We start from the raw sequence: 10895 nt of genomic DNA, 5'->3' as shown, positions 1-10895 counted from the left end.
CTCTTAAAACTACAAAATACACAAAAGAAATACCAGTCGATGAATACTATGTATCACCCGAGGGGTGGGAGTACTGGGATTAACTGTACTAATGGAGCTTGGGGTGCTAGCTGACCTCTCCACTTCTGAGCACAGACCCTTTCTCCGTCACAGCAAACACAAGACTGAATTCAAATAATGCATAGGCAGGACGCACAAGCTACCGGAAGAAGGCGTGGCTAACGGTTGAGGAGAGTAGGGGCGAACAATAAAGAAACAATAGTATCGCTCAGTAGCGCACTTAGTGACGTGCATCAAATCGGTCACCCCTGAAAACGGTGACGAATGATTTGAAAAGTATACCCCGAAATGGAGAGAGAAACGGTTAACTGAGAGATACACAGTGAGTTTTCCACTAATAGTTCGTGGCTTCTCACAAAAAGGAAATGTCGCGAATTGATTCGTGACAAGCTATGTGATTGGCAACTTCTTCCACATCACATGTCAGCAAGTCAATAGGTTCTGTAGTTTCAAAAGGCGGTTCGGTGGACGGTCTTCCAGAGTGGAGAAACTCTGCTGACACAACACCATTATCTGTGATGCATCCACCAAGCACAGCATTCAACTTCACTATCTCAGGAGTCGTGACGAGATCACGAAAGAGATCCTGTAGCATAATTTTGTTTACCGAGGAGGTCCTCAACTTGTTCATTTGTTGGAGTATTGGGACACCTGCAGTGAGCTCAGTGAGGTCAACGGATTCAACTCCACCGGCACAACGTAGCCTTTCTCCACCCTTGACAGATGACTCTAAGTTACTGTCAAACACGATATAGAGGCTGGACCTGGAACAAACAGAGTGGCCCGCTGACAGAACACAAATGGTTGCACTTTCGAATATTCCAAATGAAGCCAAGTTTGGAAAGGAACGTATTTTCGACGTGATGTCCAATATAATGGATGCATTTAAAGGCAGGAAAGTGGAACTCGTCGCCTATTAAACTCTTCTCCAAGTCTGCAGTGAGAGCATTTTTGTCAGTCTTGGAAGGAAGATCACCTTCAAATAGAGGTGAAACAGGTACGGTAGGATATCATGGGCATAGGTAGATTCATGTTCCATGCCTTGCTCTCACAATTTCGATGTCGTGCTGAGCCGCTGCTATCATTTTTTATGTCACAGCAGAAGTTGCACTCAAATCAGTGGATGGTTTGCTATAAAGCTGAGGTATTTCCTCTTAGATAAAGTGGTAGAGAGTGTTTTGGTCTTGTCAAAAAACCTCTCTCTCCAGAATTCTCTTACCAGTTGATCCCCATTCACCTGCACTTGGAGCAGCCAGATGACCAATTCATCCAATGCCAGTTGCTTAGTGATTAGATTGTGCAGTTTGATGGCAGAAGCCTTGATGATGTAAGGGTTACCCATTTCTCACACAAAGCCCAGGAGCTTTGAAACGTTTTCATTCCGCTGATGAGCTTTGCGTCCAGTAAGTTCACAATGAACCTTCTCCTATTCACTGTGATTCATCGTCACGTCATTCATAACATCCCTGAAGTTGTTTGAGATGACGAGAATTTTGTGGAAAGTGAGTTGCCACTCGATCACGACCCTCAGATTTCTTGTTTGGCCAACAATGTCACCATCACTTTTTGATTCCCTGTGGATGGATTGTTCTTGCTTCATATCCGGTGCAACAACATTGATGTAACTTTCAACTCGATCCTTCACGACAAACTGACCACGCACGAACCGCTGAAAAACATCCAGATGAGTTGCTTCTAAGGCTTTCGTGGATTCGAGGTAGAACATGCCATAGCGGAAGTAGCTGATGCAGTTACTCTCTCAGGAGATTGGGAGAGAAGCTTCCACGGAAACTATGTGTAGAGGGAAATTTCCTTCTCGATTTGATGCAACCGCATGCTTGAAAATAGCAGCCATCTGTTGAAACACTTGCAGGTACTGACACACCTCAGATTTTGCACAGCATTGTTCCAGAACACATTCAAATTGTTCATGGAGATTTGATGACTGGTCAAATAGTTCTGCGAACTTCTCAGTGGGTCTTTCCTTTGCACATAGAGCTCTCTGTACTTCGTGTGCACGTTCTGTGAATTCGTCATTGATACTACGATCATTTTGCACCAACCACTCCCAGAATGCCTCTCATCTCTCATGCCAAGGATTTGAGAAGATCTGATACCATCATGATTTCATGGAAGGAACGTATGTAATGACTTCCTTCCAAAACTGAGTTCAAGCAGACATTTACAAAAAAAAAAAAAAAAAAAAAAAAAGAAATAGTAATATCCAGACAGTACTGCTATATGCCAGCTATATTGAAAATTTTACAACTTTCTTGTTAGCTACGGATTTTGGAAGACGGCCTTCTTGAATTTTGAGTATCAGATGTTGTGATATCGAATCAGTAAAGGTAGGCTACTATCGTGTCGACAGTGCCTGAAAATCTCATAATTAGCATAAAAATCATCCAGTCACGATGTTTCTTCCAAATGATACACGACTTTTTTGTATATGGAGGGTCCGGATAGCAGCCATCTTGCATTTCGGGTACTATGCAAGGTCATTTTGATTTCCAATAGGCACCATCGTGTCGGCCATGCCTGAAAACCCTATAACAGTCTTCCAGGTACTGCATTTCTGTTAGAAATTGTAAGCCTTTATAGTCCTGAAAGACCCAGGTGACGGTTATTTAGAAAACCGCCATTTTCTCACTTATGCTATGATTCTAGCAATTCCACCTAATACTGTTTTGAAGCTGGCGGTATCCTTTACTCAAGTCACCAGTCAGAGTCTCTTCCTAAGTAGATGTATACGGGTCTCTACAACAGGGACTGGACCATATTTCTCGTAAATTCATCCTCTTTATGCGTTCTATCGTCAAATTTTGTCAATTCTGCTGTATATATACTTCTTTCCTATCAGAGGTGGATCCAGGAATTTTCGGTGGGGGGGTCTGATTCGCTGATTCAACCAAAGACTTGACGCGACATACTGATATTTCAATGTTGAAATTGCCTCTTTATTCAATGATGCATGGCCGGTGGGGGGGATGCATCCCCCCATCCCCCCCCCCTAGATCCATCCCTGTTTCCCCTGTAAAAATAATAGCTCAGAATAGGTTAGCGGTGTGTCTGGTTTACTAAGCAGAAGAAACATTAATATTTGCACACTGTCGTCACACATGCAGCGTGTTCTCTCTCATTTTTAGCTACTGTACCGGCATTCAAACTCCTGAACTGGGCTTCGCCAATGCTAACGGCCCAGATTTTTCATTGTAAGGATGACTGACGCTCTGGAACTTCTGACGACCGAACATCGCTGTTCGACTGCCTGAACTCTGGTTTTTATAATGCGGCCCTAAGTCACTTTTAACTGTTACTTTGACAGACCTTGTCCAGGTGAACTACAGTAGCAAAGAGACTTAGATAAAATAAGATTTCGTGTTTGGTTTGGGAATATAATCTCGGGATCACTCGGTTGTGGGATCTTTTCCCAGCTATTCCCAGATGGGTTGATTCAGTTTAATAATCGCCTTCAGTTTAAGATAAGCTTTTAGAATTCGAAGGTTCGGGTGTAGTTTATCTAACTCTTTCTCTAGCAGGGATGTCTGAAGCTAAATTTAAGCATTTGCTTGCAGCAGGAATAAACTAATAAAAGACCTCATGATAAAACAGCAGCGCATTCTATTTTAATTTGAAATTTGAAATACCAAAACTGAATATTTAAAAATGAACACTAAATAATTACATTTTATTGTGGAACGTATTCATATCATGCATCCACTCACGCCTAAACAGGCAAATAGCATGCCACCGGTTCGGTCAGAGTTCTCGCAACTCTGTAATGAAGTGGTTAGTCGTTTAGGCTATTGGGTGTCATAACCTTTGTTTCCTGTAGCCATCAGTATTCATAATACTGTATAAAACACTTTTTTTGTACTAAGGGCGTTATATGTAGCCTTCATTAAAACTTCAGTACAAGAGTTCTTCCTTAGCTGAATGAAATCATCTGGACTCTAGAGCAGAGGTTCTTAACTCTAGGGTGGAGGAGCCCCTTGGGAGTGCGAAAAAACTAGGAGTGTGAGACTTGCTTGTCAGTTCAATAATATATTTACAAAATTCTTATCCTAATTTTTCTAATGAATTAAGCAATCATATCGCCTCCTTTATCTCTTTGTTATTCTCATTTTCCTAAACTACTGCTAGTGCTTCACAATGCCAGTCTTCAATAATCCTAGCAGCCTGCATTCACACCCTTGAACGCGTTATATTATTCCGCTCAGAATACTGGAATGAAGATTATTACTTCCTTCTAAAAATAAACCGTTTTCATCCAAGAATTACTAATTGGACATAACGCATCAAGAGATAACGTTTGGCAACATTTCTTCGATAAGGCTGTGTTGCAGAGGCAGAACTGTCCGTCAGACAGAAGTTAAAAATATATTCGCAGAATCTCATATTCTCTTTCTAATGATATTTTCGCTGTGGTGAGCTTGCCATGGAAAAGAGAAGGATACCATATCCATTTATTGCACTATTATTTCCATGGATGGCACTGACTTTGGGTCTCTGGGGTTTCCAATTATGTTTCAGAGGTGGCCTTGGCAAACCGAGGCCACCTCCTGAGGACGCTAATGGTTCAGAACAATAACCAGAAAATGTCTGCATGTAAATAATAGCATGCGTGTGGCCATAAACAAAAATTTTTGGCAAATCACAAATGAAAATTAAGAACAACAGATCCACTATAGAAGGTGACTATGTATATGATAATTGTACTGTATAGTCGCCAAACTTTCCACCTGGGCCACCTAGCCGCAAGAGGTGGGTAACGGGTGCTGGCAACAGTGTATCTGTTTGTTCGTGTGTACATGCTCGACGAAAGTTCGGGCCAACTCTCGTCTTTCGTAGTGAAACTCAGTCAGAGTTCATCCCAATATTCAGTCGACAATTTTTTAGCCGATAGAATTTCAAAGGAACTTCTTGTAAGTACTGGATAATGCGAGTATTGAAAACTTTAAGTAAAATAATATAAAAGACCGCACCTTTACATATATTACATGTTAATAAACATATTCTTTTTCATTACTACATGATAAACCCATGGCTAAAACTGTCTACTGATTATTGGGGGTAAGAACAGTCTTGTGACCGGCCCTTACGGTAGAAAAATAGATACCCGTGTCTGACTGTTCGTTTTGCATTTTGCCAGTCCTGGGCCGGTCTCGATTAAACCTATTGAAATACCATTCTTGATCCGAGACATGATTAGATAAGTTAGGTCATTAATTGTTACAGGATTACTCATTCGGCGGATATTAATTTAAACTAAGTAGAGGAGATAGGAACTGTAGATGTCAGAGGTTGAAACTCGTTCGTTGAGACAGAATACTGCCTCGAGTCAGCCGTACCAGCCATCTATGGGATGAAATCTGACTCTGACGGAGGTTCACTACGGACGAGGAGAGTTGATGATCCGAACTTTCGTTGAGAATGTACACATGAACAAACAGATACACTGTTACCAGCACCCATTACCCACCTCTCGCGGCTAGGTGGCCCAAGTGGAAAGTTTGGCGACTGTACAAATAAAAGCAGGTCTTTTGACTTTTCCTACAATTGCAGATACTGCGTGATTGACTGCACCACTGAATGACATAAAACTGGGTTCATAATCGTTATCAGTCGATTCACTGAACCACTTCATCTGTGTGTGTGTGTGTGTGTGTGTGTGTGTGTGTGTGTGTGTGTGTGCAAATAAGGAAGCTAATGTAACTATGCAGTCTATTAAGACTTTCTGTCGGGGGATGAGAAGAAATACTTTGAGATCTGAATTTATGCATCATCACTCTACAGTTAGCAGGAACAAGAGAAAAATGGCCTCCCATGTCCTCCTGTGTTAAAGTATTTATGACATCGTAGAGACAAAGTTCATCCACGATGCTTCTAACCTCTGTAGTTCAAAGCAGATTTACTGAAAAGAATATATTCGTAGGCGATGACGAAAATACAATTTAAATGACGTCCTCGGGCAATTTTGTTCGAATTTTGACCACTGTTAGTTCACTTTTTTACATATATATTTTTCAGTGTGATGCCATTCTTATCCAGTGAAATCTTGCTGCTACCAGATGATATCACTCAGCTGTGGAAAACCTAATAGATATGAAAAAGTCAGTGAAAGCTGTATCTAATTCCTTCGCTGTGAACAGTCTATGCAAAGCTTTAGATGTTTATCAGGAGATAGCAAGAATTAAAGCAAAATTTCGTCTTCGAGCCTAGGAAGTTAACCACTTTTCATACAATATAAATTTTACATTTTATTCTTGTTATCTTCACTCGATTTTAATCAACTTAAGCGAGGCTTTTTGCCTTGCATTACCCTCTGGTTTCCACAAAGTTTAAATTAATCGCATGGCTGTTGCAGGAAACTTTCAGTTAAACACGTCACCTGACACAGCGCCGTATTACAAGTCGTTTTGTAGCCTTCATAGTTCCCTTTCATAGCTATTTACAACTGCTCGTGGGCCCTTCGGGCCCCTCGCACTTGCTTCTGCGGAGGGCACTCGCGCGTATGTGCTGTTCTAGTGTAAAGTTGTCACTTGGATTTTTTGCAGCTAACTAACTGATCGTGTTGTTTGCAGCTTCGGGAATGGAACCCAAGTGTTCCGAACGCAAGTCCGAAGTACACACACAGACACACGGCTACTGCCACCGTTTATTTGTTCTACCTCTGGGCAAAAAATTCTACGGAGATCCTATGCCGGGCTCCGGGAGCAGCGTTTTTTGGTCAAAATGTGATCGCTCATTAAATATAGTAAAAGTTTTTCAATCGTGATGGGACCAAGTTTTTTTTACATCAGCGATTTTTTTGCGATTTTTGTACCAATTTTGGTGAGATTTGAATGTGTAGTTTCGGCTGCCCAAACACACACACACACACACACACACACACACACACATGGCTAGTGCTATAGTATATTAGATTCTGCATACTGCACGCCACAGTTGTCTTACATGTTATTTATATCGTTTTAATATCGACATAGGTTTAATAAAAAACGCATAAAACGAAGTTGCGGTGATTTGTGTGAAGTGTTACAGAATCTGTGAAATTCTGTTGTAATATTATCCATAAGTTCATCCCTTCAGTCCTACGATGTTCTTATATTTTCATTCTTTTCAAACAAGACAGTTTTATTCAACCTAAGGCAGACCTCCTGTGATGAGGGAGATAACTGAGACACTATCCCACTTTTACAGATGCAACGGTCTATCCTAAACCGAGTAAGCAATCCGAAAGTAGCTAGAATGAAATATAAAATGTGTCATCAGACTGAAGGGATTAATGTGTGGTACAAATATTTTATCTCAAAGTTCGTTCTAAGTGGCCATAGGAAAAAAAAAGTGTTTGACTTTGTGTATATATTTACCGCCGAATGTCTGTTACATACGAGAATTGTTTTCCAAGAAAGGCAGGGAAAAGGAGCGGCTTTCATGTGTTTCATTTTTTCTTACGAAAACGACAATAAAAAGAACTCAGAGAGCGCATACCTCCACCAATGCAATCGCCATTAAAAAGGACCCTGATCCTGATCCGTAGTGACTGTGGAATACATAGGATCCGGATCCTCCACAACATTTAATCAATTGTTCCTTGACTCCTGGCCCACTCTCCCACAAAATTTTATTGAAATTCATTGAGAATATTTAGAGATATTTTGCGGGATACATAGGATCTGGATCCCCCCCAATAATTTAATAAATATTCTTGGCCCATGGCCCACCCCGTGCACAAAATTTCATTGAAATTCATTGATAACTATATAGTGAGGAGATCTATATAGTGTGGACAAACAAACAGATGAAACTGCCATAGGCAGAGCGCTTGCCGGATGGATTGGATTGGAATATGGATACAGACCTGGAATGGAACTGAAGATGATAGCGAGTTTAGGGGAGATATGATGAGAACTGACGGAGATAAGAATTTTTGAAAATTTGCCCCATGTTGTTCATCCTGGTCTCTCTCTCTCCCTCTCTCTCTCTCTCTCTCTCTCTCTCTCTCCCTCCAAGATTATTACTTACTGTGCTGCTGAGATCAGTCCACAGGTCTTACGGCAGAAATTGCAGTATTGAGGTTTCAACCCCCCACCCAGCTCAGGGCCTTTGACCGATGAAAAATAATAGGCTTCCAGGGATTAAGGATATCTACCTTCTGAATATTTTGCAAAACGATTGGCGCAAAACTGTAGCATGTAGAGAACAGACAACCAAACAGACAGACATACAGACAGACAAACATACGGAACTGACCAACATGCTTGCCGAAGCTTTCGATTTCGGCAAACAACAAACATAGGTGAATACATAACCTTCAGCTTCGTTGGCAGAGGTAAAAACATATTCTTGTTACCAAGCTGGACAAGGAGAGTGTCAAATCTTCCCATTTCTGGGGGGAAAATCTGATTTACAGCAAGAAGTAGATCGTAAATTTGTACGGGCATCCCACTCCAGGTCTCCAACCTACTCCAACAATCACGCATGTCCACCGCTTCCTCGTAATCCAAGCTGCTTTCCCCTCCTCGTTTCCTTTGCTACTGTATATTCTTTAACCCTTTCGCTGAAGAGTGTCTGTTCATTTTTTTCTCCACACTCAGATTCCCCAGTTGTGGAAACGGTGGCCACAAATGTATCTCCCACATGCCATTCAGTCATCTTCGACTCTTACCCCTATTAGTCACATACCTTGGATGCTTTATTGCTACCAACATTTGACCTGTTCAGCTGAGAGAAATCCGAGCAAAAAAGGATTTCAAGATTATCTCGACTCACTTTTTCCTGCTGTTGTTACACCCAGGAATTTCATTTAGACTAACACCAAACTACTGTATTCCGTCAGGATGAATCCTTGCAGTCAAAAGGGTGAGGTATTATTGGATCCGAATGTTTAAAACTTAAATCGTATAGGATTTTTTTTACCTTTTTTTTTTTTTTTTTTTTTATGCGAGGAAGAAGGAACCAAAGGCCATGAGCCCGCAGTAACAGTTCCCTCCAAGAGAAAAACAAAATACAATAGAGAGCCAAATTCAAGATCCGATCATTTTGAGATGCCTGGACACACTGCGTTTGAAAGACTGGAGATCATAGGCAGGAGGAAATACAGACAGAGGGAGACAGTTCCAGAGCTGACCTGTTGCATGAATGAAAGACTGGGAGTAACGGTTAACTCTTGCATTAGAGAGTTGGACAGAAAAGGGATGAGAGTTTGCTGCCAGACGGGTGCTACGCGCCCGTCGTAGAGGTGTAGGAATGCAAGCAGACAGTTCAGAGGAGCAGTGACCATTAAAGTAGCGATAGAAAAGAGATAAAGATGCAACAGTGCGGCGAAGAGACAGAGGTTGAAGGGAGTCAGTAAGAGGAGGAGAGTTAATGAGACGAAAAGCCTTTGACTCCACCCTATTGAGAAGAGCTGTATGAGGGGAGCCTCCCCACACATGAGAGTTGTACTCCACACAGGGGCGGATAAAACCCCTGTATAGAGTCAACAATTGTGCAGGGGTAAAGAAAGAGCGGAGTCGGCTTAGCACACCCAATCTCTTGGAAGCAGATTTTACAAGAGATGTAATATGATCTTTCCAAGATAAGTCCCGAGTAAATGAAACCCCAAGCATGTTCAAGGATGATGCAGGATTAAGCTGAATATTATTAAACATTAGTGGGTACAGTATATCTGTGGAAGATTTTGTCGGGTTGATAGGTGTAAGAACTGAGTCTTAGAAGCATTAAAGACAACCATATTATTTTTACCCCAGTCAGAGATATGAGCCAAGTCAGACATTAGGTGTGCCATAGCCTCATCCCTCGTTTCTTGAAGTAACTGTTGAGATGGGCGTTGCGGGAACCGAATGGAAAGGTGAAGGGTGGAGTCATCAGCGTATGAGTGGATAGGGTTAGATGTACAGCTTAGAAGATCATTGATGAATAAAAGGAAGAGAGTTGGTGATAGGACAGAGCCCTGAGGAACACCACTGTTGATAGATCTAGGAGAAGAACGATGGCCGTCTACGACAGCAGCTATAGAACGACCAGAAAGGAAGCTAGCGATGAAGGTACAGATAGAAGGATAGAAACCGTAGGAGGGCAGTTTGGAAATTAAAGATTTATGCCAGACTCGATCGAAAGCCTTTGAGATGTCAAGTGCAATGGCAAAGCTTTCGCCAAAGTCCCGAAAGGAGGATGACCAGGAGTCTGAAAGGTAGGTGAGAAGATCGACAGTGGAGCGTCCCTGACGGAACCCATACTGACGATCGGAAAGAAGGTTGTGATAGGAAAGATGCCTTAAAATTTTTTTATTAAGAATTGACTCGAAAACTTTTGAAATACAGGACGTTAAAGCAATTGGACGATAGTTGGAGGGTTGGGAGTGGTCACCCTTCTTTGGGACTGGCTGAATGAGAGCAAACTTCCAGGAAGAAGGAAAGGTACAAGTTGACAGACAAAGGCGAAATAGTTTGCCTAGGCAGGGTGTAAGCACAGATGCACAGTTTTTGAGAACAACAGGAGGGACCCCATCAGGCCCATATGCCTTGTTAGTACTGAGGCCAGTAATGGCAGAAAATACATCAACTGAAGAAATTTTAATGTCAGCCATGAGGAAGTCAGAGGGGGGAAGTGATGGAGGAACAGCACCGGAATCGTCTAAGGTGGAATTGGAGGAGAAAGTTTGTGCGAAGAGATCTGCTTTATCAGTAGAAGAAATAGCTACAGAACCATCAGAGTAGAAAAGAGGAGGGAAGGATGATGAGGTAAAGTTGTTAGAAAGATTTTTGGCAAGGTGCCAGAAGGAGCGGGAAGAATTCGAGTTGGAGAGTTGAGAGCATTTAGTATGGATG

Source organism: Coenobita brevimanus, chromosome 68, assembly GCF_032717465.1.
Source record: "Coenobita brevimanus isolate Jiangsu-jjx chromosome 68, ASM3271746v2, whole genome shotgun sequence".
NCBI lineage: Eukaryota > Metazoa > Arthropoda > Malacostraca > Decapoda > Coenobitidae > Coenobita > Coenobita brevimanus.
Note: the sequence above shows the minus strand (reverse complement) of the source record.